This window comes from Pseudophryne corroboree, chromosome 4, assembly GCF_028390025.1.
Source record: "Pseudophryne corroboree isolate aPseCor3 chromosome 4, aPseCor3.hap2, whole genome shotgun sequence".
Classification (NCBI taxonomy): domain Eukaryota; kingdom Metazoa; phylum Chordata; class Amphibia; order Anura; family Myobatrachidae; genus Pseudophryne; species Pseudophryne corroboree.
In genome coordinates, this window is record NC_086447.1 from 14,520,101 (window position 1) to 14,546,470 (window position 26,370).

The window sequence follows — 26,370 nt, forward strand, 5'->3', positions numbered from 1 at the left end:
CCTGTGTGCTGATTAGATATCACCTGGTTTTCACATTAAACAGATTCCCACTTGAGAAAGCAGCAAGGATGCAGTGAGGTTTATGTTTCCTGGTGTCAACCTGTATTATTTCAGTGGACATTGTAATGAGGATGCATCTTGCTGCCTTTCCAATGAAGCAAGTTTTAATCAGTAATAGGTGAAAAACCATTCCTACAAAGGTGTTAATCAGAGACTTGGCTTTGTGGACACTTTTCAGAGAGCAAATGTGTTAGCATAAAAATAAAGCCATAAAATGGAGAGCTGATTAATCACTCAATTGGATTTCTCTGCCTTCATAATTTTTTTTCTCTGCAACCCCATGCTAAATTGTGCTTCCTGTTTTTTATAAAATGACTTAATCAAATCTGATTGCATCAGAGAAGGCCAGGTACCCTACACTATAAGAGGTGGTTTGAAATTTTGACTTGTCTACTTAAAGATCACCAAAATTTGATCACAAGGTCAATTACGTCCCCGGGTGGGATTGAGCCACCAACCTTTCGGTTAACAGCCGAATGCGCTAACCGATTGCGCCACAGAGACAGCTTGCAAAAGCATGTACTGACAAAGGCTAAAAAGCATTCATCTAGAAAGTTTCCTAGAAAAAGGTTAAAAAGGCAATAATCTTGAGAGTTTTGCAAGATTTTTCTTCCATTGACCAACGAAGAAACACATTGGTACTTTCACATGATGAGTGAGTACTTCAGGATCTCTGACACTTACATGAGCAGCAGAGTGGTGCAGCGGAAGCGTGCTGGGCCCATAACCCAGAGGTCGGTGGATCGAAACCATCCTCTGCTATGTGCACTTATTTTTTTGTTAATTAAATTCTTCCAAAACTGGAATTGATATTTTGACTCTTTTATTTTTACTTAAAGTACAATAACTTTTAACATTTTAATTTGTTTTAATAGTATATTGACAGCATTGTTTTCTTTCAGAAATCCACTTAATTTTCTTTACCCTATTACTGAAATGGTAATTGACAAAAACAAGCTACATTGTCACCAGAAGAGCAATGCAAAATGTACAATTGATATTTCAAAATCATCTTTCCATCTTGAATTTCAATGATGCATTGGAGTCAACGATTTTGTGAGAAACATCTTCACCCTTAAAGAAAGATTTTCTTAACTTCTTACCTGTGTGCTGATTAGATATCACCTGGTTTTCACATTAAACAGATTCCCACTTGAGAAAGCAGCAAGGATGCAGTGAGGTTTATGTTTCCTGGTGTCAACCTGTATTATTTCAGTGGACATTCTAATGAGGATGCATCTTGCTGCCTTTCCAATGAAGCAAGTTTTAATCAGTAATAGGTGAAAAACCATTCCTACAAAGGTGTTAATCAGAGACTTGGCTTTGTGGACACTTTTCAGAGAGCAAATGTGTTAGCATAAAAATAAAGCCATAAAATGGAGAGCTGATTAATCACTCAATTGGATTTCTCTGCCTGCATAATTTTTTTTCTCTGCAACCCCATGCTAAATTGTGCTTCCTGTTTTTATAAAATGACTTAATCAAATCTGACTCTGATTGCATCAGAGAAGGCCAGGTACCCTACACTATAAGAGGTGGTTTGAAATGTTGACTTGTCTACTTAAAGATCACCAAAATTTGATCACAAGGTCAATTACGTCCCCGGGTGGGATTGAACCACCAACCTTTCGGTTAACAGCCGAATGCGCTAACCGATTGCGCCACAGAGACAGCTTGCAAAAGCATGTACTGACAAAGGCTAAAAAGCATTCATCTAGAAAGTTTCCTAGAAAAAGGTTAAAAAGGCAATAATCTGGAGAGTTTTGCAAGATTTTTCTTCCATTGACCAACGAAGAAACACATTGGTACTTTCACATGATGAGTGAGTACTTCAGGATCTCTGACACTTACACGAGCAGCAGAGAGGCGCAGCGGAAGCAAGCTGGGCCCATAACCCAGAGGTCGGTGGATTGAAACCATCTTCTGCTATGTGCACTTATTTTTTTGTTAATTAAATTCTTCCAAAACTGGAATTGATATTTTGACTCTTTTATTTTTACTTAAAGTACAATAACTTTTAACATTTTAATTTGTTTTAATAGTATATTGACAGCATTGTTTTCTTTCAGAAATCCATTTAATTTTCTTTACCCTATTACTGAAATGGTAATTGACAAAAACAAGCTACATTGTCACCAGAAGAGCAATGCAAAATGTACAATTGATATTTCAAAATCATCTTTCCAGCTTGAATTTCAATGATGCATTGGGGCAACGATTTTGTGAGAAACATCTTCACCCTTAAAGAAAGATTTTCTTAACTTCTTACCTGTGTGCTGATTAGATATCACCTGGTTTTCACATTAAACAGATTCCCACTTGAGAAAGCAGCAAGGATGCAGTGAGGTTTATGTTTCCTGGTGTCAACCTGTATTATTTCAGTGGACATTGTAATGAGGATGCATCTTGCTGCCTTTCCAATGAAGCAAGTTTTAATCAGTAATAGGTGAAAAACCATTCCTACAAAGGTGTTAATCAGAGACTTGGCTTTGAGGACACTTTTCAGAGAGCAAATGTGTTAGCATAAAAATAAAGCCATAAAATGGAGAGCTGATTAATCACTCAATTGGATTTCTCTGCCTGCATAATTTTTTTTCTCTGCAACCCCATGCTAAATTGTGCTTCCTGTTTTTTATAAAATGACTTAATCAAATCTGACTCTGATTGCATCAGAGAAGGCCAGGTACCCTACACTATAAGAGGTGGTTTGAAATTTTGACTTGTCTACTTAAAGATCACCAAAATTTGATCACAAGGTCAATTACGTCCCCGGGTGGGATTGAACCACCAACCTTTCGGTTAACAGCCGATTGCGCCACAGAGACAGCTTGCAAAAGCATGTACTGACAAAGGCTAAAAAGCATTCATCTAGAAAGTTTCCTAGAAAAAGGTTAAAAAGGCAATATTCTGGAGAGTTTTGCAAGATTTTTCTTCCATTGACCAACGAAGAAACACATTGGTACTTTCACATGATGAGTGAGTACTTCAGGATCTCTGACACTTACATGAGCAGCAGAGTGGCGCAGCGGAAGCGTGCTGGGCCCATAACCCAGAGGTCGATGGATCGAAACCATCCTCTGCTATGTGCACTAATTTTTTTGTTAATTAAATTCTTCCAAAACTGGAATTGATATTTTGACTCTTTTATTTTTACTTAAAGTACAATAACTTTTAACATTTTAATTTGTTTTAATAGTATATAGACAGCATTGTTTTCTTTCAGAAATCCACTTAATTTTCTTTACCCTATTACTGAAATGGTAATTGACAAAAACAAGCTACATTGTCACCAGAAGAGCAATGCAAAATGTACAATTGATATTTCAAAATCATCTTTCCATCTTGAATTTCAATGATGCATTGGGGCAACGATTTTGTGAGAAACATCTTCACCCTTAAAGAAAGATTTTCTTAACTTCTTACCTGTGTGCTGATTAGATATCACCTGGTTTTCACATTAAACAGATTCCCACTTGAGAAAGCAGCAAGGATGCAGTGAGGTTTATGTTTCCTGGTGTCAACCTGTATTATTTCAATGGACATTCTAATGAGGATGCATCTTGCTGCCTTTCCAATGAAGCAAGTTTTAATTAGTAATAGGTGAAAAAACATTCCTACAAAGGTGTTAATCAGAGACTTGGCTTTGTGGACACTTTTCAGAGAGCAAATGTGTTAGCATAAAAATAAAGCCATAAAATGGAGAGCTGATTAATCACTCAATTGGATTTCTCTGCCTGCATAATTTTTTTTCTCTGCAACCCCATGCTAAATTGTGCTTCCTGTTTTTTATAAAATGACTTAATCAAATCTGATTGCATCAGAGAAGGCCAGGTACCCTACACTATAAGAGGTGGTTTGAAATTTTGACTTGTCTACTTAAAGATCACCAAAATTTGATCACAAGGTCAATTACGTCCCCGGGTGGGATTGAACCACCAACCTTTCGGTTAACAGCCGAATGCGCTAACCGATTGCGCCACAGAGACAGCTTGCAAAAGCATGTACTGACAAAGGCTAAAAAGCATTCATCTAGAAAGTTTCCTAGAAAAAGGTTAAAAAGGCAATAATCTGGAGAGTTTTGCAAGATTTTTCTTCCATTGACCAACGAAGAAACACATTGGTACTTTCACATGATGAGTGAGTACTTCAGGATCTCTGACACTTACACGAGCAGCAGAGAGGCGCAGCGGAAGCAAGCTGGGCCCATAACCCAGAGGTCGGTGGATTGAAACCATCTTCTGCTATGTGCACTTATTTTTTTGTTAATTAAATTCTTCCAAAACTGGAATTGATATTTTGACTCTTTTATTTTTACTTAAAGTACAATAACTTTTAACATTTTAATTTGTTTTAATAGTATATTGACAGCATTGTTTTCTTTCAGAAATCCACTTAATTTTCTTTACCCTATTACTGAAATGGTAATTGACAAAAACAAGCTACATTGTCACCAGAAGAGCAATGCAAAATGTACAATTGATATTTCAAAATCATCTTTCCAGCTTGAATTTCAATGATGCATTGGGGCAACGATTTTGTGAGAAACATCTTCACCCTTAAAGAAAGATTTTCTTAACTTCTTACCTGTGTGCTGATTAGATATCACCTGGTTTTCACATTAAACAGATTCCCACTTGAGAAAGCAGCAAGGATGCAGTGAGGTTTATGTTTCCTGGTGTCAACCTGTATTATTTCAGTGGACATTGTAATGAGGATGCATCTTGCTGCCTTTCCAATGAAGCAAGTTTTAATCAGTAATAGGTGAAAAACCATTCCTACAAAGGTGTTAATCAGAGACTTGGCTTTGAGGACACTTTTCAGAGAGCAAATGTGTTAGCATAAAAATAAAGCCATAAAATGGAGAGCTGATTAATCACTCAATTGGATTTCTCTGCCTGCATAATTTTTTTTCTCTGCAACCCCATGCTAAATTGTGCTTCCTGTTTTTTATAAAATGACTTAATCAAATCTGACTCTGATTGCATCAGAGAAGGCCAGGTACCCTACACTATAAGAGGTGGTTTGAAATTTTGACTTGTCTACTTAAAGATCACCAAAATTTGATCACAAGGTCAATTACGTCCCCGGGTGGGATTGAACCACCAACCTTTCGGTTAACAGCCGATTGCGCCACAGAGACAGCTTGCAAAAGCATGTACTGACAAAGGCTAAAAAGCATTCATCTAGAAAGTTTCCTAGAAAAAGGTTAAAAAGGCAATATTCTGGAGAGTTTTGCAAGATTTTTCTTCCATTGACCAACGAAGAAACACATTGGTACTTTCACATGATGAGTGAGTACTTCAGGATCTCTGACACTTACATGAGCAGCAGAGTGGCGCAGCGGAAGCGTGCTGGGCCCATAACCCAGAGGTCGATGGATCGAAACCATCCTCTGCTATGTGCACTAATTTTTTTGTTAATTAAATTCTTCCAAAACTGGAATTGATATTTTGACTCTTTTATTTTTACTTAAAGTACAATAACTTTTAACATTTTAATTTGTTTTAATAGTATATTGACAGCATTGTTTTCTTTCAGAAATCCACTTAATTTTCTTTACCCTATTACTGAAATGGTAATTGACAAAAACAAGCTACATTGTCACCAGAAGAGCAATGCAAAATGTACAATTGATATTTCAAAATCATCTTTCCATCTTGAATTTCAATGATGCATTGGGGCAACGATTTTGTGAGAAACATCTTCACCCTTAAAGAAAGATTTTCTTAACTTCTTACCTGTGTGCTGATTAGATATCACCTGGTTTTCACATTAAACAGATTCCCACTTGAGAAAGCAGCAAGGATGCAGTGAGGTTTATGTTTCCTGGTGTCAACCTGTATTATTTCAGTGGACATTGTAATGAGGATGCATCTTGCTGCCTTTCCAATGAAGCAAGTTTTAATCAGTAATAGGTGAAAAACCATTCCTACAAAGGTGTTAATCAGAGACTTGGCTTTGTGGACACTTTTCAGAGAGCAAATGTGTTAGCATAAAAATAAAGCCATAAAATGGAGAGCTGATTAATCACTCAATTGGATTTCTCTGCCTTCATAATTTTTTTTCTCTGCAACCCCATGCTAAATTGTGCTTCCTGTTTTTTATAAAATGACTTAATCAAATCTGATTGCATCAGAGAAGGCCAGGTACCCTACACTATAAGAGGTGGTTTGAAATTTTGACTTGTCTACTTAAAGATCACCAAAATTTGATCACAAGGTCAATTACGTCCCCGGGTGGGATTGAACCACCAACCTTTCGGTTAACAGCCGAATGCGCTAACCGATTGCGCCACGGAGACAGCTTGCAAAAGCATGTACTGACAAAGGCTAAAAAGCATTCATCTAGAAAGTTTCCTAGAAAAAGGTTAAAAAGGCAATAATCTTGAGAGTTTTGCAAGATTTTTCATCCATTGACCAACGAAGAAACACATTGGTACTTTCACATGATGAGTGAGTACTTCAGGATCTCTGACACTTACATGAGCAGCAGAGTGGTGCAGCGGAAGCGTGCTGGGCCCATAACCCAGAGGTCGGTGGATCGAAACCATCCTCTGCTATGTGCACTTATTTTTTTGTTAATTAAATTCTTCCAAAACTGGAATTGATATTTTGACTCTTTTATTTTTACTTAAAGTACAATAACTTTTAACATTTTAATTTGTTTTAATAGTATATTGACAGCATTGTTTTCTTTCAGAAATCCACTTAATTTTCTTTACCCTATTACTGAAATGGTAATTGACAAAAACAAGCTACATTGTCACCAGAAGAGCAATGCAAAATGTACAATTGATATTTCAAAATCATCTTTCCATCTTGAATTTCAATGATGCATTGGAGTCAACGATTTTGTGAGAAACATCTTCACCCTTAAAGAAAGATTTTCTTAACTTCTTACCTGTGTGCTGATTAGATATCACCTGGTTTTCACATTAAACAGATTCCCACTTGAGAAAGCAGCAAGGATGCAGTGAGGTTTATGTTTCCTGGTGTCAACCTGTATTATTTCAGTGGACATTCTAATGAGGATGCATCTTGCTGCCTTTCCAATGAAGCAAGTTTTAATCAGTAATAGGTGAAAACCATTCCTACAAAGGTGTTAATCAGAGACTTGGCTTTGTGGACACTTTTCAGAGAGCAAATGTGTTATCATAAAAATAAAGCCATAAAATGGAGAGCTGATTAATCACTCAATTGGATTTCTCTGCCTGCATAATTTTTTTTCTCTGCAACCCCATGCTAAATTGTGCTTCCTGTTTTTATAAAATGACTTAATCAAATCTGACTCTGATTGCATCAGAGAAGGCCAGGTACCCTACACTATAAGAGGTGGTTTGAAATGTTGACTTGTCTACTTAAAGATCACCAAAATTTGATCACAAGGTCAATTACGTCCCCGGGTGGGATTGAACCACCAACCTTTCGGTTAACAGCCGATTGCGCCACAGAGACAGCTTGCAAAAGCATGTACTGACAAAGGCTAAAAAGCATTCATCTAGAAAGTTTCCTAGAAAAAGGTTAAAAAGGCAATATTCTGGAGAGTTTTGCAAGATTTTTCTTCCATTGACCAACGAAGAAACACATTGGTACTTTCACATGATGAGTGAGTACTTCAGGATCTCTGACACTTACATGAGCAGCAGAGTGGCGCAGCGGAAGCGTGCTGGGCCCATAACCCAGAGGTCGATGGATCGAAACCATCCTCTGCTATGTGCACTAATTTTTTTGTTAATTAAATTCTTCCAAAACTGGAATTGATATTTTGACTCTTTTATTTTTACTTAAAGTACAATAACTTTTAACATTTTAATTTGTTTTAATAGTATATTGACAGCATTGTTTTCTTTCAGAAATCCACTTAATTTTCTTTACCCTATTACTGAAATGGTAATTGACAAAAACAAGCTACATTGTCACCAGAAGAGCAATGCAAAATGTACAATTGATATTTCAAAATCATCTTTCCATCTTGAATTTCAATGATGCATTGGGGCAACGATTTTGTGAGAAACATCTTCACCCTTAAAGAAAGATTTTCTTAACTTCTTACCTGTGTGCTGATTAGATATCACCTGGTTTTCACATTAAACAGATTCCCACTTGAGAAAGCAGCAAGGATGCAGTGAGGTTTATGTTTCCTGGTGTCAACCTGTATTATTTCAGTGGACATTCTAATGAGGATGCATCTTGCTGCCTTTCCAATGAAGCAAGTTTTAATTAGTAATAGGTGAAAAACCATTCCTACAAAGGTGTTAATCAGAGACTTGGCTTTGTGGACACTTTTCAGAGAGCAAATGTGTTAGCATAAAAATAAAGCCATAAAATGGAGAGCTGATTAATCACTCAATTGGATTTCTCTGCCTGCATCATTTTTTTTCTCTGCAACCCCATGCTAAATTGTGCTTCCTGTTTTTTATAAAATGACTTAATCAAATCTGACTCTGATTGCATCAGAGAAGGCCAGGTACCCTACACTATAAGAGGTGGTTTGAAATTTTGACTTGTCTACTTAAAGATCACCAAAATTTGATCACAAGGTCAATTACGTCCCCGGGTGGGATTGAACCACCAACCTTTCGGTTAACAGCCGAATGCGCTAACCAATTGCGCCACAGAGACAGCTTGCAAAAGCATGTACTGACAAAGGCTAAAAAGCATTCATCTAGAAAGTTTCCTAGAAAAAGGTTAAAAAGGCAATAATCTGAAGAGTTTTGCAAGATTTTTCTTCCATTGACCAACGAAGAAACACATTGGTACTTTCACATGATGAGTGAGTACTTCAGGATCTCTGACACTTACATGAGCAGCAGAGTGGCGCAGCGGAAGCGTGCTGGGCCCATAACCCAGAGGTCGGTGGATCGAAACCATCCTCTGCTATGTGCACTTATTTTTTTGTTAATTAAATTCTTCCAAAACTGGAATTGATATTTTGACTCTTTTATTTTTTCTTAAAGTACAATAACTTTTAACATTTTAATTTGTTTTAATAGTATATTGACAGCATTGTTTTCTTTCAGAAATCCACTTAATTTTCTTTAACGTATTACTGAAATGGTAATTGACAAAAACAAGCTACATTGTCACCAGAAGAGCAATGCAAAATGTACAATTGATATTTCAAAATCATCTTTCCATCTTGAATTTCAATGATGCATTGGGGCAACGATTTTGTGAGAAACATCTTCACCCTTAAAGAAAGATTTTCTTAACTTCTTACCTGTGTGCTGATTAGATATCACCTGGTTTTCACATTAAACAGATTCCAACTTGAGAAAGCAGCAAGGATGCAGTGAGGTTTATGTTTCCTGGTGTCAACCTGTATTATTTCAGTGGACATTGTAATGAGGATGCATCTTGCTGCCTTTCCAATGAAGCAAGTTTTAATCAGTAATAGGTGAAAAACCATTCCTACAAAGGTGTTAATCAGAGACTTGGCTTTGTGGACACTTTTCAGAGAGCAAATGTGTTAGCATAAAAATAAAGCCATAAAATGGAGAGCTGATTAATCACTCAATTGGATTTCTCTGCCTGCATAATTTTTTTTCTCTGCAACCCCATGCTAAATTGTGCTTCCTGTTTTTTATAAAATGACTTAATCAAATCTGACTGCATCAGAGAAGGCCAGGTACCCTACACTATAAGAGGTGGTTTGAAATTTTGACTTGTCTACTTAAAGATCACCAAAATTTGATCACAAGGTCAATTACGTCCCCGGGTGGGATTGAACCACCAACCTTTCGGTTAACAGCCGAATGCGCTAACTGATTTCGCCACAGAGACACTTGCAAAAGCATGTACTGACAAAGGCTAAAAAGCATTCATCTAGAAAGTTTCCTAGAAAAAGGTTAAAAAGGCAATAATCTGGAGAGTTTTGCAAGATTTTTCTTCCATTGACCAACGAAGAAACACATTGGTACTTTCACATGATGAGTGAGTACTTCAGGATCTCTGACACTTACATGAGCAGCAGAGTGGCGCAGCGGAAGCGTGCTGGGCCCATAACCCAGAGGTCGGTGGATCGAAACCATCCTCTGCTATGTGCACTTGTTTTTTTGTTAATTAAATTCTTCCAAAACTGGAATTGATATTTTGACTCTTTTATTTTTACTTAAAGTACAATAACTTTTAACATTTTAATTTGTTTTAATAGTATATTGACAGCATTGTTTTCTTTCAGAAATCCACTTAATTTTCTTTACCCTATTACTGAAATGGTAATTGACAAAAACAAGCTACATTGTCACCAGAAGAGCAATGCAAAATGTACAATTGATATTTCAAAATCATCTTTCCAGCTTGAATTTCAATGATGCATTGGGGCAACGATTTTGTGAGAAACATCTTCACCCTTAAAGAAAGATTTTCTTAACTTCTTACCTGTGTGCTGATTAGATATCACCTGGTTTTCACATTAAACAGATTCCCACTTGAGAAAGCAGCAAGGATGCAGTGAGGTTTATGTTTCCTGGTGTCAACCTGTATTATTTCAGTGGACATTGTAATGAGGATGCATCTTGCTGCCTTTCCAATGAAGCAAGTTTTAATCAGTAATAGGTGAAAAACCATTCCTACAAAGGTGTTAATCAGAGACTTGGCTTTGTGGACACTTTTCAGAGAGCAAATGTGTTAGCATAAAAATAAAGCCATAAAATGGAGAGCTGATTAATCACTCATTTGGATTTCTCTGCCTGCATAATTTTTTTTCTCTGCAACCCCATGCTAAATTGTGCTTCCTGTTTTTTATAAAATGACTTAATCAAATCTGACTCTGATTGCATCAGAGAAGGCCAGGTACCCTACACTATAAGAGGTGGTTTGAAATTTTGACTTGTCTACTTAAAGATCACCAAAATTTGATCACAAGGTCAATTACGTCCTCGGGTGGGATTGAACCACCAACCTTTCGGTTAACAGCCGAATGCTCTCACTGATTGCACCACAGAGACAGCTTGCAAAAGCATGTATTGACAAAGGCTAAAAAGCATTCATCTAGAAAGTTTCCTAGAAAAAGGTTAAAAAGGCAATAATCTGGAGAGTTTTGCAAGATTTTTCTTCCATTGACCAACGAAGAAACACATTGGTACTTTCACATGATGAGTGAGTACTTCAGGATCTCTGACACTTACATGAGCAGCAGAGTGGCGCAGCGGAAGTGTGCTGGGCACATAACCCAGAGGTCGGTGGATCGAAACCATCCTCTGCTATGTGCACTTATTTTTTTGTTAATTAAATTCTGCCAAAACTGGAATTAATATTTTGACTCTTTTATTTTTACTTAAAGTACAATAACTTTTAACATTTTAATTTGTTTTAATAGTATATTGACAGCATTGTTTTCTTTCAGAAATCCACTTAATTTTCTTTACCCTATTACTGAAATGGTAATTGACAAAAACAAGCTACATTGTCACCAGAAGAGCAATGCAAAATGTACAATTGATATTTCAAAATCATCTTTCCAGCTTGAATTTCAATGATGCATTGGGGCAACGATTTTGTGAGAAACATCTTCACCCTTAAAGAAAGATTTTCTTAACTTCTTACCTGTGTGCTGATTAGATATCACCTGGTTTTCACATTAAACAGATTCCCACTTGAGAAAGCAGCAAGGATGCAGTGAGGTTTATGTTTCCTGGTGTCAACCTGTATTGCTTCAGTGGACATTGTAATGAGGATGCATCTTGCTGCCTTTCCAATGAAGCAAGTTTTAATCAGTAATAGGTGAAAAAACATTCCTACAAAGGTGTTAATCAGAGACTTGGCTTTGTGGACACTTTTCAGAGAGCAAATGTGTTAGCATAAAAATAAAGCCATAAAATGGAGAGCTGATTAATCACTCAATTGGATTTCTCTGCCTGCATAATTTTTTTTCTCTGCAACCCCAATGCTAAATTGTGCTTCCTGTTTTTTATAAAATGACTTAATCAAATCTGACTCTGATTGCATCAGAGAAGGCCAGGTACCCTACACTATAAGAGGTGGTTTGAAATTTTGACTTGTCTACTTAAAGATCACTAAAATTTGATCACAAGGTCAATTACGTCCCCGGGTGGGATTGAACCACCAACCTTTCGGTTAACAGCCGAATGCGCTAACCGATTGCGCCACAGAGACAGCTTGCAAAAGCATGTACTGACAAAGGCTAAAAAGCATTCATCTAGAAAGTTTCCTAGAAAAAGGTTAAAAAGGCAATAATCTGGAGAGTTTTGCAAGATTTTTCTTCCATTGACCAACGAAGAAACACATTGGTACTTTCACATGATGAGTGAGTACTTCAGGATCTCTGACACTTACATGAGCAGCAGAGTGGCGCAGCGGGAGCGTGCTGGGCCCATAACCCAGAGGTCGGTGGATCGAAACCATCCTCTGCTATGTGCACTTATTTTTTTGTTAATTAAATTCTTCCAAAACTGGAATTGATATTTTGACTCTTTTATTTTTACTTAAAGTACAATAACTTTTAACATTTTAATTTGTTTTAATAGTATATTGACAGCATTGTATTCTTTCAGAAATCCACTTAATTTTCTTTACCCTATTACTGAAATGGTAATTGACAAAAACAAGCTACATTGTCACCAGAAGAGCAATGCAAAATGTACAATTGATATTTCAAAATCATCTTTCCAGCTTGAATTTCAATGATGCATTGGGGCAACGATTTTGTGAGAAACATCTTCACCCTTAAAGAAAGATTTTCTTAACTTCTTACCTGTGTGCTGATTAGATATCACCTGGTTTTCACATTAAACAGATTCCCACTTGAGAAAGCAGCAAGGATGCAGTGAGGTTTATGTTTCCTGGTGTCAACCTGTATTATTTCAGTGGACATTGTAATGAGGATGCATCTTGCTGCCTTTCCAATGAAGCAAGTTTTAATCAGTAATAGGTGAAAAAACATTCCTACAAAGGCGTTAATCAGAGACTTGGCTTTGTGGACACTTTTCAGAGAGCAAATGTGTTAGCATAAAAATAAAGCCATAAAATGGAGAGCTGATTAATCACTCAATTGGATTTCTCTGCCTGCATAATTTTTTTTCTCTGCAACCCCATGCTAAATTGTGCTTCCTGTTTTTTATAAAATGACTTAATCAAATCTGACTCTGATTGCATCAGAGAGGGCCAGGTACCCTACACTATAAGAGGTGGTTTGAAATTTTGACTTGTCTACTTAAAGATCACCAAAATTTGATCACAAGGTCAATTACGTCCCCGGGTGGGATTGAACCACCAACCTTTCAGTTAACAGCCAAATGCGCTAACCGATTGCGCCACAGAGACAGCTTGCAAAAGCATGTACTGACAAAGGCTAAAAAGCATTCATCTAGAAAGTTTCCTAGAAAAAGGTTAAAAAGGCAATAATCTGGAGAGTTTTGCAAGATTTTTCTTCCATTGACCAACGAAGAAACACATTGGTACTTTCACATGATGAGTGAGTACTTCAGGATCTCTGACACTTACATGAGCAGCAGAGTGGCGCAGCGGAAGCGTGCTGGGCCCATAACCCAGAGGTCGGTGGATCGAAACCATCCTCTGCTATGTGCACTTATTTTTTTGTTAATTAAATTCTTCCAAAACTGGAATTGATATTTTGACTCTTTTATTTTTACTTAAAGTACAATAACTTTTAACATTTTAATTTGTTTTAATAGTATATTGACAGCATTGTTTTCTTTCAGAAATCCACTTAATTTTCTTTACCCTATTACTGAAATGGTAATTGACAAAAACAAGCTACATTGTCACCAGAAGAGCAATGCAAAATGTACAATTGATATTTCAAAATCATCTTTCCATCTTGAATTTCAATGATGCATTGGGGCAACGATTTTGTGAGAAACATTTTCACCCTTAAAGAAAGATTTTCTTAACTTCTTACCTGTGTGCTGATTAGATATCACCTGGTTTTCACATTAAACAGATTCCCACTTGAGAAAGCAGCAAGGATGCAGTGAGGTTTATGTTTCCTGGTGTCAACCTGTATTATTTCAGTGGACATTGAAATGAGGATGCATCTTGCTGCCTTTCCAATGAAGCAAGTTTTAATCAGTAATAGGTGAAAAACCATTCCTACAAAGGTGTTAATCAGAGACTTGGCTTTGTGGACACTTTTCAGAGAGCAAATGTGTTAGCATAAAAATAAAGCCATAAAATGGAGAGCTGATTAATCACTCAATTGGATTTCTCTGCCTGCATAATTTTTTTTCTCTGCAACCCCATGCTAAATTGTGCTTCCTGTTTTTTATAAAATGACTTAATCAAATCTGACTGCATCAGAGAAGGCCAGGTACCCTACACTATAAGAGGTGGTTTGAAATTTTGACTTGTCTACTTAAAGATCACCAAAATTTGATCACAAGGTCAATTACGTCCCCGGGTGGGATTGAACCACCAACCTTTTGGTTAACAGCCGAATGCGCTAACCGATTGCGCCACAGAGACAGCTTGCAAAAGCATGTACTGACAAAGGCTAAAAAGCATTCATCTAGAAAGTTTCCTAGAAAAAGGTTAAAAAGGCAATAATCTGGAGAGTTTTGCAAGATTTTTCTTCCATTGACCAACGAAGAAACACATTGGTACTTTCACATGATGAGTGAGTACTTCAGGATCTCTGACATTCACATGAGCAGCAGAGTGGCGCAGCGGAAGCGTGCTGGGCCCATAACCCAGAGGTCGGTGGATTGAAACCATCCTCTGCTATGTGCACTTATTTTTTTGTTAATTAAATTCTTCCAAAACTGGAATTGATATTTTGACTCTTTTATTTTTACTTAAAGTACAATAACTTTTAACATTTTAATTTGTTTTAATAGTATATTGACAGCATTGTTTTCTTTCAGAAATCCACTTAATTTTCTTTACCCTATTACTGAAATGGTAATTGACAAAAACAAGCTACATTGTCACCAGAAGAGCAATGCAAAATGTACAATTGATATTTCAAAATCATCTTTCCATCTTGAATTTCAATGATGCATTGGGGCAACGATTTTGTGAGAAACATCTTCACCCTTAAAGAAAGATTTTCTTAACTTCTTACCTGTGTGCTGATTAGATATCACCTGGTTTTCACATTAAACAGATTCCCACTTGAGAAAGCAGCAAAGATGCAGTGAGGTTTATGTTTCCTGGTGTCAACCTGTATTATTTCAGTGGACATTGTAATGAGGATGCATCTTGCTGCCTTTCCAATGAAGCAAGTTTTAATCAGTAATAGGTGAAAAACCATTCCTACAAAGGTGTTAATCAGAGACTTGGCTTTGTGGACACTTTTCAGAGAGCAAATGTGTTAGCATAAAAATAAAGCCATAAAATGGAGAGCTGATTAATCACTCAATTGGATTTCTCTGCCTGCATAATTTTTTTTCTCTGCAACCCCATGCTAAATTGTGCTTCCTGTTTTTTATAAAATGACTTAATCAAATCTGACTCTGATTGCATCAGAGAAGGCCAGGTACCCTACACTATAAGAGGTGGTTTGAAATTTTGACTTGTCTACTTAAAGATCACCAAAATTTGATCACAAGGTCAATTACGTCCCCGGGTGGGATTGAACCACCAACCTTTCGGTTAACAGCCAAATGCGCTAACCGATTGCGCCACAGAGACAGCTTGCAAAAGCATGTACTGACAAAGGCTAAAAAGCATTCATCTAGAAAGTTTCCAAGAAAAAGGTTAAAAAGGCAATAATCTGGAGAGTTTTGCAAGATTTTTCTTCCATTGACCAACGAAGAAACACATTGGTACTTTCACATGATGAGTGAGTACTTCAGGATCTCTGACACTTACATGAGCAGCAGAGTGGCGCAGCGGAAGCGTGCTGGGCCCATAACCCAGAGGTCGGTGGATCGAAACCATCCTCTGCTATATGCACTTATTTTTTTGTTAATTAAATTCTTCCAAAACTGGAATTGATATTTTGACTCTTTTATTTTTACTTAAAGTACAATAACTTTTAACATTTTAATTTGTTTTAATAGTATATTGACAGCATTGTATTCTTTCAGAAATCCACTTAATTTTCTTTACCCTATTACTGAAATGGTAATTGACAAAAAAGCGCTACATTGTCACCAGAAGAGCAATGCAAAATGTACAATTGATATTTCAAAATCATCTTTCCATCTTGAATTTCAATGATGCATTGGGGCAACGATTTTGTGAGAAACATCTTCACCCTTAAAGAAAGATTTTCTTAACTTCTTACCTGTGTGCTGATTAGATATCACCTGGTTTTCACATTAAACAGATTCCCACTTGAGAAAGCAGCAAGGATGCAGTGAGGTTTATGTTTCCTGGTGTCAACCTGTATTATTTCAGTGGACATTGTAATGAGGATGCATCTTGCTGCCTTTCCAATGAAGCAAGTTTTAATCAGTAATAGGTGAAAAACCATTCCTACAAAGGTGTTAATCAGAGACTTGGCTTTGTGGACACTTTTCAGAGAGCAAATGTGTTAGCATAAAAATAAAGCCATAAAATGGAGAGCTGATTAATCACTCAATTGGATTTCTCTGCCTGCATAATTTTTTTTCTCTGCAACCCCATGCTAAATTGTGCTTCCTGTTTTTTATAAAATGACTTAATCAAATCTGACTCTGATTGCATCAGAGAAGGCCAGGTACCCTACACTATAAGAGGTGGTTTGAAATTTTGACTTGTCTACTTAAAGATCACCAAAATTTGATCACAAGGTCAATTACGTCCCCGGGTGGGATTGAACCACCAACCTTTCGGTTAACAGCTGAATGCGCTAACCGATTGCGCCACAGAGACAGCTTGCAAAAGCATGTACTGACAAAGGCTAAAAAGCATTCATCTAGAAAGTTTCCTAGAAAAAGGTTAAAAAGGCAATAATCTGGAGAGTTTTGCAAGATTTTTCTTCCATTGACCAACGAAGAAACACATTGGTACTTTCACATGATGAGTGAGTACTTCAGGATCTCTGACACTTACATGAGCAGCAGAGTGGCGCAGCGGAAGCGTGCTGGGCCCATAACCCAGAGGTCGGTGGATCGAATCCATCCTCTGCTATGTGCGCTTAATTTTTTGTTAATTAAATTCTTCCAAAACTGGAATTGATATTTTGACTCTTTTATTTTTACTTAAAGTACAATAACTTTTAACATTTTAATTTGTTTTAATAGTATATTGACAGCATTGTTTTCTTTCAGAAATCCACTTAATTTTCTTTACCCTATTACTGAAATGGTAATTGACAAAAACAAGCTACATTGTCACCAGAAGAGCAATGCAAAATGTACAATTGATATTTCAAAATCATCTTTCCATCTTGAATTTCAATGATGCATTGGGGCAACGATTTTGTGAGAAACATCTTCACCCTTAAAGAAAGATTTTCTTAACTTCTTACCTGTGTGCTGATTAGATATCACCTGGTTTTCACATTAAACAGATTCCAACTTGAGAAAGCAGCAAGGATGCAGTGAGGTTTATGTTTCCTGGTGTCAACCTGTATTATTTCAGTGGACATTGTAATGAGGATGCATCTTGCTGCCTTTCCAATGAAGCAAGTTTTAATCAGTAATAGGTGAAAAACCATTCCTACAAAGGTGTTAATCAGAGACTTGGCTTTGTGGACACTTTTCAGAGAGCAAATGTGTTAGCATAAAAATAAAGCCATAAAATGGAGAGCTGATTAATCACTCAATTGGATTTCTCTGCCTGCATAATTTTTTTTCTCTGCAACCCCATGCTAAATTGTGCTTCCTGTTTTTTATAAAATGACTTAATCAAATCTGACTCTGATTGCATCAGAGAAGGCCAGGTACCCTACACTATAAGAGGTGGTTTGAAATTTTGACTTGTCTACTTAAAGATCACCAAAATTTGATCACAAGGTCAATTACGTCCCCGGGTGGGATTGAACCACCAACCTTTCGGTTAACAGCCGAATGCGCTAACTGATTTCGCCACAGAAACACTTGCAAAAGCATGTACTGACAAAGGCTAAAAAGCATTCATCTAGAAAGTTTCCTAGAAAAAGGTTAAAAAGGCAATAATCTGGAGAGTTTTGCAAGATTTTTCTTCCATTGACCAACGAAGAAACACATTGGTACTTTCACATGATGAGTGAGTACTTCAGGATCTCTGACACTTACATGAGCAGCAGAGTGGCGCAGCGGAAGCGTGCTGGGCCCGTAACCCAGAGGTCGGTGGATCGAAACCATCCTCTGCTATGTGCACTTATTTTTTTGTTAATTAAATTCTTCCAAAACTGGAATTGATATTTTGACTCTTTTATTTTTACTTAAAGTACAATAACTTTTAACATTTTAATTTGTTTTAATAGTATATTGACAGCATTGTTTTCTTTCAGAAATCCACTTAATTTTCTTTACCCTATTACTGAAATGGTAATTGACAAAAACAAGCTACATTGTCACCAGAAGAGCAATGCAAAATGTACAATTGATATTTCAAAATCATCTTTCCATCTTGAATTTCAATGATGCATTGGGGCAACGATTTTGTGAGAAACATCTTCACCCTTAAAGAAAGATTTTCTTAACTTCTTACCTGTGTGCTGATTAGATATCACCTGGTTTTCACATTAAACAGATTCCCACTTGAGAAAGCAGCAAGGATGCAGTGAGGTTTATGTTTCCTGGTGTCAACCTGTATTATTTCAGTGGACATTGTAATGAGGATGCATCTTGCTGCCTTTCCAATGAAGCAAGTTTTAATCAGTAATAGGTGAAAAACCATTCCTACAAAGGTGTTAATCAGAGACTTGGCTTTGTGGACACTTTTCAGAGAGCAAATGTGTTAGCATAAAAATAAAGCCATAAAATGGAGAGCTGATTAATCACTCAATTGGATTTCTCTGCCTGCATAATTTTTTTTCTCTGCAACCCCATGCTAAATTGTTCTTCCTGTTTTTTATAAAATGACTTAATCAAATCTGACTCTGATTGCATCAGAGAACAGGTACCCTACACTATAAGAGGTGGTTTGAAATTTTGACTTGTCTACTTAAAGATCACCAAAATTTGATCACAAGGTCAATTACGTCCCCGGGTGGGATTGAACCACCAACCTTTCGGTTAACAGCCGAATGCGCTAACCGATTGCGCCACAGAGACAGCTTGCAAAAGCATGTACTGACAAAGGCTAAAAAGCATTCATCTAGAAAGTTTCCTAGAAAAAGGTTAAAAAGGCAATAATCTGGAGAGTTTTGCAAGATTTTTCTTCCATTGACCAACGAAGAAACACATTGGTACTTTCACATGATGAGTGAGTACTTCAGGATCTCTGACACTTACATGAGCAGCAGAGTGGCGCAGCGGAAGCGTGCTGGGCCCATAACCCAGAGGTCGGTGGATCGAAACCATCCTCTGCTATGTGCACTTATTTTTTTGTTAATTAAATTCTTCCAAAACTGGAATTGATATTTTGACTCTTTTATTTTTACTTAAAGTACAATAACTTTTAACATTTTAATTTGTTTTAATAGTATATTGACAGCATTGTATTCTTTCAGAAATCCACTTAATTTTCTTTACCCTATTACTGAAATGGTAATTGACAAAAACAAGCTACATTGTCACCAGAAGAGCAATGCAAAATGTACAATTGATATTTCAAAATCATCTTTCCATCTTGAATTTCAATGATGCATTGGGGCAACGATTTTGTGAGAAACATCTTCACCCTTAAAGAAAGATTTTCTTAACTTCTTACCTGTGTGCTGATTAGATATCACCTGGTTTTCACATTAAACAGATTCCCACTTGAGAAAGCAGCAAGGATGCAGTGAGGTTTATGTTTCCTGGTGTCAACCTGTATTATTTCAGTGGACATTGTAATGAGGATGCATCTTGCTGCCTTTCCAATGAAGCAAGTTTTAATCAGTAATAGGTGAAAAAACATTCCTACAAAGGCGTTAATCAGAGACTTGGCTTTGTGGACACTTTTCAGAGAGCAAATGTGTTAGCATAAAAATAAAGCCATAAAATGGAGAGCTGATTAATCACTCAATTGGATTTCTCTGCCTGCATAATTTTTTTTCTCTGCAACCCCATGCTAAATTGTGCTTCCTGTTTTTTATAAAATGACTTAATCAAATCTGACTCTGATTGCATCAGAGAGGGCCAGGTACCCTACACTATAAGAGGTGGTTTGAAATTTTGACTTGTCTACTTAAAGATCACCAAAATTTGATCACAAGGTCAATTACGTCCCCGGGTGGGATTGAACCACCAACCTTTCAGTTAACAGCCAAATGCGCTAACCGATTGCGCCACAGAGACAGCTTGCAAAAGCATGTACTGACAAAGGCTAAAAAGCATTCATCTAGAAAGTTTCCTAGAAAAAGGTTAAAAAGGCAATAATCTGGAGAGTTTTGCAAGATTTTTCTTCCATTGACCAACGAAGAAACACATTGGTACTTTCACATGATGAGTGAGTACTTCAGGATCTCTGACACTTACATGAGCAGCAGAGTGGCGCAGCGGAAGCGTGCTGGGCCCATAACCCAGAGGTCGGTGGATCGAAACCATCCTCTGCTATGTGCACTTATTTTTTTGTTAATTAAATTCTTCCAAAACTGGAATTGATATTTTGACTCTTTTATTTTTACTTAAAGTACAATAACTTTTAACATTTTAATTTGTTTTAATAGTATATTGACAGCATTGTTTTCTTTCAGAAATCCACTTAATTTTCTTTACCCTATTACTGAAATGGTAATTGACAAAAACAAGCTACATTGTCACCAGAAGAGCAATGCAAAATGTACAATTGATATTTCAAAATCATCTTTCCATCTTGAATTTCAATGATGCATTGGGGCAACGATTTTGTGAGAAACATTTTCACCCTTAAAGAAAGATTTTCTTAACTTCTTACCTGTGTGCTGATTAGATATCACCTGGTTTTCACATTAAACAGATTCCCACTTGAGAAAGCAGCAAGGATGCAGTGAGGTTTATGTTTCCTGGTGTCAACCTGTATTATTTCAGTGGACATTGAAATGAGGATGCATCTTGCTGCCTTTCCAATGAAGCAAGTTTTAATCAGTAATAGGTGAAAAACCATTCCTACAAAGGTGTTAATCAGAGACTTGGCTTTGTGGACACTTTTCAGAGAGCAAATGTGTTAGCATAAAAATAAAGCCATAAAATGGAGAGCTGATTAATCACTCAATTGGATTTCTCTGCCTGCATAATTTTTTTTCTCTGCAACCCCATGCTAAATTGTGCTTCCTGTTTTTTATAAAATGACTTAATCAAATCTGACTCTGATTGCATCAGAGAAGGCCAGGTACCCTACACTATAAGAGGTGGTTTGAAATTTTGACTTGTCTACTTAAAGATCACCAAAATTTGATCACAAGGTCAATTACGTCCCCGGGTGGGATTGAACCACCAACCTTTTGGTCAACAGCCGAATGCGCTAACCGATTGCGCCACAGAGACAGCTTGCAAAAGCATGTACTGACAAAGGCTAAAAAGCATTCATCTAGAAAGTTTCCTAGAAAAAGGTTAAAAAGGCAATAATCTGGAGAGTTTTGCAAGATTTTTCTTCCATTGACCAACGAAGAAACACATTGGTACTTTCACATGATGAGTGAGTACTTCAGGATCTCTGACATTCACATGAGCAGCAGAGTGGCGCAGCGGAAGCGTGCTGGGCCCATAACCCAGAGGTCGGTGGATCGAAACCATCCTCTGCTATGTGCACTTATTTTTTTGTTAATTAAATTCTTCCAAAACTGGAATTGATATTTTGACTCTTTTATTTTTACTTAAAGTACAATAACTTTTAACATTTTAATTTGTTTTAATAGTATATTGACAGCATTGTTTTCTTTCAGAAATCCACTTAATTTTCTTTACCCTATTACTGAAATGGTAATTTACAAAAACAAGCTACATTGTCACCAGAAGAGCAATGCAAAATGTACAATTGATATTTCAAAATCATCTTTCCATCTTGAATTTCAATGATGCATTGGGGCAACGATTTTGTGAGAAACATCTTCACCCTTAAAGAAAGATTTTATTAACTTCTTACCTGTGTGCTGATTAGATATCACCTGGTTTTCACATTAAACAGATTCCCACTTGAGAAAGCAGCAAGGATGCAGTGAGGTTTATGTTTCCTGGTGTCAACCTGTATTATTTCAGTGGACATTGTAATGAGGATGCATCTTGCTGCCTTTCCAATGAAGCTAGTTTTAATCAGTAATAGGTGAAAAACCATTCCAACAAAGGTGTTAATCAGAGACTTGGCTTTGTGGACACTTTTCAGAGAGCAAATGTGTTAGCATAAAAATAAAGCCATAAAATGGAGAGCTGATTAATCACTCAATTGGATTTCTCTGCCTGCATAATTTTTTTTCTCTGCAACCCCAATGCTAAATTGTGCTTCCTGTTTTTTATAAAATGACTTAATCAAATATGACTCTGATTGCATCAGAGAAGGCCAGGTACCCTACACCATAAAAGGTGGTTTGAAATTTTGACTTGTCTACTTAAAGATCACCAAAATTTGATCACAAGGTCAATTACGTCCCTGGGTGGGATTGAACCACCAACCTTTCGGTTAACAGCCGAATGCGCTAACCGATTGCACCACAGAGACAGCTTGCAAAAGCATCTACTGACAAAGGCTAAAAAGCATTCATCTAGAAAGTTTCCTAGAAAAAGGTTAAAAAGGCAATAATCTGGAGAGTTTTGCAAGATTTTTCTTCCATTGACCAACGAAGAAACACATTGGTACTTTCACATGATGAGTGAGTACTTCAGGATCTCTGACACTTATGTGAGCAGCAGAGTGGCGCAGCGGAAGCGTGCTGGGCCCATAACCCAGAGGTCGGTGTATCGAAACCATCCTTTGATATGTGCACTTATTTTTTTGTTAATTAAATTCTTCCAAAACTGGAATTGATATTTTGACTCTTTTATTTTTACTTAAAGTACAATAACTTTTAACATTTTAATTTGTTTTAATAGTATATTGACAGCATTGTTTTCTTTCAGAAATCCACTTAATTTTCTTTACCCTATTACTGAAATGGTAATTGACAAAAACAAGCTACATTGTCACCAGAAGAGCAATGCAAAATGTACAATTGATATTTCAAAATCATCTTTCCATCTTGAATTTCAATGATGCATTGGGGCAACGATTTTGTGAGAAACATCTTCACCCTTAAAGAAAGATTTTCTTAACTTCTTACCTGTGTGCTGATTAGATATCACCTGGTTTTCACATTAAACAGATTCCCACTTGAGAAAGCAGCAAAGATGCAGTGAGGTTTATGTTTCCTGGTGTCAACCTGTATTATTTCAGTGGACATTGTAATGAGGATGCATCTTGCTGCCTTTCCAATGAAGCAAGTTTTAATCAGTAATAGGTGAAAAACCATTCCTACAAAGGTGTTAATCAGAGACTTGGCTTTGTGGACACTTTTCAGAGAGCAAATGTGTTAGCATAAAAATAAAGCCATAAAATGGAGAGCTGATTAATCACTCAATTGGATTTCTCTGCCTGCATAATTTTTTTTCTCTGCAACCCCATGCTAAATTGTGCTTCCTGTTTTTTATAAAATGACTTAATCAAATCTGACTCTGATTGCATCAGAGAAGGCCAGGTACCCTACACTATAAGAGGTGGTTTGAAATTTTGACTTGTCTACTTAAAGATCACCAAAATTTGATCACAAGGTCAATTACGTCCCCGGGTGGGATTGAACCACCAACCTTTCGGTTAACAGCCAAATGCGCTAACCGATTGCGCCACAGAGACAGCTTGCAAAAGCATGTACTGACAAAGGCTAAAAAGCATTCATCTAGAAAGTTTCCAAGAAAAAGGTTAAAAAGGCAATAATCTGGAGAGTTTTGCAAGATTTTTCTTCCATTGACCAACGAAGAAACACATTGGTACTTTCACATGATGAGTGAGTACTTCAGGATCTCTGACACTTACATGAGCAGCAGAGTGGCGCAGCGGAAGCGTGCTGGGCCCATAACCCAGAGGTCGGTGGATCGAAACCATCCTCTGCTATATGCACTTATTTTTTTGTTAATTAAATTCTTCCAAAACTGGAATTGATATTTTGACTCTTTTATTTTTACTTAAAGTACAATAACTTTTAACATTTTAATTTGTTTTAATAGTATATTGACAGCATTGTATTCTTTCAGAAATCCACTTAATTTTCTTTACCCTATTACTGAAATGGTAATTGACAAAAAAGCGCTACATTGTCACCAGAAGAGCAATGCAAAATGTACAATTGATATTTCAAAATCATCTTTCCATCTTGAATTTCAATGATGCATTGGGGCAACGATTTTGTGAGAAACATCTTCACCCTTAAAGAAAGATTTTCTTAACTTCTTACCTGTGTGCTGATTAGATATCACCTGGTTTTCACATTAAACAGATTCCCACTTGAGAAAGCAGCAAGGATGCAGTGAGGTTTATGTTTCCTGGTGTCAACCTGTATTATTTCAGTGGACATTGTAATGAGGATGCATCTTGCTGCCTTTCCAATGAAGCAAGTTTTAATCAGTAATAGGTGAAAAACCATTCCTACAAAGGTGTTAATCAGAGACTTGGCTTTGTGGACACTTTTCAGAGAGCAAATGTGTTAGCATAAAAATAAAGCCATAAAATGGAGAGCTGATTAATCACTCAATTGGATTTCTCTGCCTGCATAATTTTTTTTCTCTGCAACCCCATGCTAAATTGTGCTTCCTGTTTTTTATAAAATGACTTAATCAAATCTGACTCTGATTGCATCAGAGAAGGCCAGGTACCCTACACTATAAGAGGTGGTTTGAAATTTTGACTTGTCTACTTAAAGATCACCAAAATTTGATCACAAGGTCAATTACGTCCCCGGGTGGGATTGAACCACCAACCTTTCGGTTAACAGCTGAATGCGCTAACCGATTGCGCCACAGAGACAGCTTGCAAAAGCATGTACTGACAAAGGCTAAAAAGCATTCATCTAGAAAGTTTCCTAGAAAAAGGTTAAAAAGGCAATAATCTGGAGAGTTTTGCAAGATTTTTCTTCCATTGACCAACGAAGAAACACATTGGTACTTTCACATGATGAGTGAGTACTTCAGGATCTCTGACACTTACATGAGCAGCAGAGTGGCGCAGCGGAAGCGTGCTGGGCCCATAACCCAGAGGTCGGTGGATCGAATCCATCCTCTGCTATGTGCGCTTAATTTTTTGTTAATTAAATTCTTCCAAAACTGGAATTGATATTTTGACTCTTTTATTTTTACTTAAAGTACAATAACTTTTAACATTTTAATTTGTTTTAATAGTATATTGACAGCATTGTTTTCTTTCAGAAATCCACTTAATTTTCTTTACCCTATTACTGAAATGGTAATTGACAAAAACAAGCTACATTGTCACCAGAAGAGCAATGCAAAATGTACAATTGATATTTCAAAATCATCTTTCCATCTTGAATTTCAATGATGCATTGGGGCAACGATTTTGTGAGAAACATCTTCACCCTTAAAGAAAGATTTTCTTAACTTCTTACCTGTGTGCTGATTAGATATCACCTGGTTTTCACATTAAACAGATTCCAACTTGAGAAAGCAGCAAGGATGCAGTGAGGTTTATGTTTCCTGGTGTCAACCTGTATTATTTCAGTGGACATTGTAATGAGGATGCATCTTGCTGCCTTTCCAATGAAGCAAGTTTTAATCAGTAATAGGTGAAAAACCATTCCTACAAAGGTGTTAATCAGAGACTTGGCTTTGTGGACACTTTTCAGAGAGCAAATGTGTTAGCATAAAAATAAAGCCATAAAATGGAGAGCTGATTAATCACTCAATTGGATTTCTCTGCCTGCATAAATTTTTTTCTCTGCAACCCCATGCTAAATTGTGCTTCCTGTTTTTTATAAAATGACTTAATCAAATCTGACTCTGATTGCATCAGAGAAGGCCAGGTACCCTACACTATAAGAGGTGGTTTGAAATTTTGACTTGTCTACTTAAAGATCACCAAAATTTGATCACAAGGTCAATTACATCCCCGGGTGGGATTGAACCACCAACCTTTCGGTTAACAGCCGAATGCGCTAACTGATTTCGCCACAGAGACACTTGCAAAAGCATGTACTGACAAAGGCTAAAAAGCATTCATCTAGAAAGTTTCCTAGAAAAAGGTTAAAAAGGCAATAATCTGGAGAGTTTTGCAAGATTTTTCTTCCATTGACCAACGAAGAAACACATTGGTACTTTCACATGATGAGTGAGTACTTCAGGATCTCTGACACTTACATGAGCAGCAGAGTGGCGCA

General features: G+C 36.9%; 18 non-coding genes across 18 annotated transcripts; 6 read left to right on the plus strand and 12 right to left on the minus strand.

Annotated features, from left to right (window-relative positions):
* Positions 1-1,657: 1,657 nt before the first annotated feature.
* Positions 1,658-1,731, minus strand: TRNAN-GUU (transfer RNA asparagine (anticodon GUU)). Its single transcript has one exon. It is a non-coding gene; the product is annotated as a tRNA-Asn (tRNA).
* Positions 1,732-3,071: 1,340 nt separating this feature from the next.
* Positions 3,072-3,143, plus strand: TRNAM-CAU (transfer RNA methionine (anticodon CAU)). The gene has a single exon. It is a non-coding gene; the product is annotated as a tRNA-Met (tRNA).
* An 829-nt stretch (positions 3,144-3,972) lies between these two features.
* TRNAN-GUU (transfer RNA asparagine (anticodon GUU)) lies at positions 3,973-4,046 on the minus strand. The gene has a single exon. It is a non-coding gene; the product is annotated as a tRNA-Asn (tRNA).
* Positions 4,047-5,386: 1,340 nt separating this feature from the next.
* On the plus strand, positions 5,387-5,458 carry TRNAM-CAU (transfer RNA methionine (anticodon CAU)). The gene has a single exon. It is a non-coding gene; the product is annotated as a tRNA-Met (tRNA).
* An 829-nt stretch (positions 5,459-6,287) lies between these two features.
* Positions 6,288-6,361, minus strand: TRNAN-GUU (transfer RNA asparagine (anticodon GUU)). The gene has a single exon. It is a non-coding gene; the product is annotated as a tRNA-Asn (tRNA).
* Positions 6,362-7,700: 1,339 nt separating this feature from the next.
* On the plus strand, positions 7,701-7,772 carry TRNAM-CAU (transfer RNA methionine (anticodon CAU)). The gene has a single exon. It is a non-coding gene; the product is annotated as a tRNA-Met (tRNA).
* Positions 7,773-8,607: 835 nt separating this feature from the next.
* TRNAN-GUU (transfer RNA asparagine (anticodon GUU)) lies at positions 8,608-8,681 on the minus strand. The gene has a single exon. It is a non-coding gene; the product is annotated as a tRNA-Asn (tRNA).
* A 3,421-nt stretch (positions 8,682-12,102) lies between these two features.
* TRNAN-GUU (transfer RNA asparagine (anticodon GUU)) lies at positions 12,103-12,176 on the minus strand. Its single transcript has one exon. It is a non-coding gene; the product is annotated as a tRNA-Asn (tRNA).
* A 2,254-nt stretch (positions 12,177-14,430) lies between these two features.
* TRNAN-GUU (transfer RNA asparagine (anticodon GUU)) lies at positions 14,431-14,504 on the minus strand. The gene has a single exon. It is a non-coding gene; the product is annotated as a tRNA-Asn (tRNA).
* Positions 14,505-15,597: 1,093 nt separating this feature from the next.
* TRNAN-GUU (transfer RNA asparagine (anticodon GUU)) lies at positions 15,598-15,671 on the minus strand. The gene has a single exon. It is a non-coding gene; the product is annotated as a tRNA-Asn (tRNA).
* Positions 15,672-16,764: 1,093 nt separating this feature from the next.
* TRNAN-GUU (transfer RNA asparagine (anticodon GUU)) lies at positions 16,765-16,838 on the minus strand. Its single transcript has one exon. It is a non-coding gene; the product is annotated as a tRNA-Asn (tRNA).
* Positions 16,839-17,024: 186 nt separating this feature from the next.
* TRNAM-CAU (transfer RNA methionine (anticodon CAU)) lies at positions 17,025-17,096 on the plus strand. The gene has a single exon. It is a non-coding gene; the product is annotated as a tRNA-Met (tRNA).
* A 1,094-nt stretch (positions 17,097-18,190) lies between these two features.
* TRNAT-CGU (transfer RNA threonine (anticodon CGU)) lies at positions 18,191-18,262 on the plus strand. The gene has a single exon. It is a non-coding gene; the product is annotated as a tRNA-Thr (tRNA).
* An 832-nt stretch (positions 18,263-19,094) lies between these two features.
* TRNAN-GUU (transfer RNA asparagine (anticodon GUU)) lies at positions 19,095-19,168 on the minus strand. Its single transcript has one exon. It is a non-coding gene; the product is annotated as a tRNA-Asn (tRNA).
* Positions 19,169-22,596: 3,428 nt separating this feature from the next.
* On the minus strand, positions 22,597-22,670 carry TRNAN-GUU (transfer RNA asparagine (anticodon GUU)). The gene has a single exon. It is a non-coding gene; the product is annotated as a tRNA-Asn (tRNA).
* A 1,093-nt stretch (positions 22,671-23,763) lies between these two features.
* TRNAN-GUU (transfer RNA asparagine (anticodon GUU)) lies at positions 23,764-23,837 on the minus strand. Its single transcript has one exon. It is a non-coding gene; the product is annotated as a tRNA-Asn (tRNA).
* A 1,093-nt stretch (positions 23,838-24,930) lies between these two features.
* On the minus strand, positions 24,931-25,004 carry TRNAN-GUU (transfer RNA asparagine (anticodon GUU)). Its single transcript has one exon. It is a non-coding gene; the product is annotated as a tRNA-Asn (tRNA).
* Positions 25,005-25,190: 186 nt separating this feature from the next.
* On the plus strand, positions 25,191-25,262 carry TRNAM-CAU (transfer RNA methionine (anticodon CAU)). The gene has a single exon. It is a non-coding gene; the product is annotated as a tRNA-Met (tRNA).
* Positions 25,263-26,370: the final 1,108 nt, after the last annotated feature.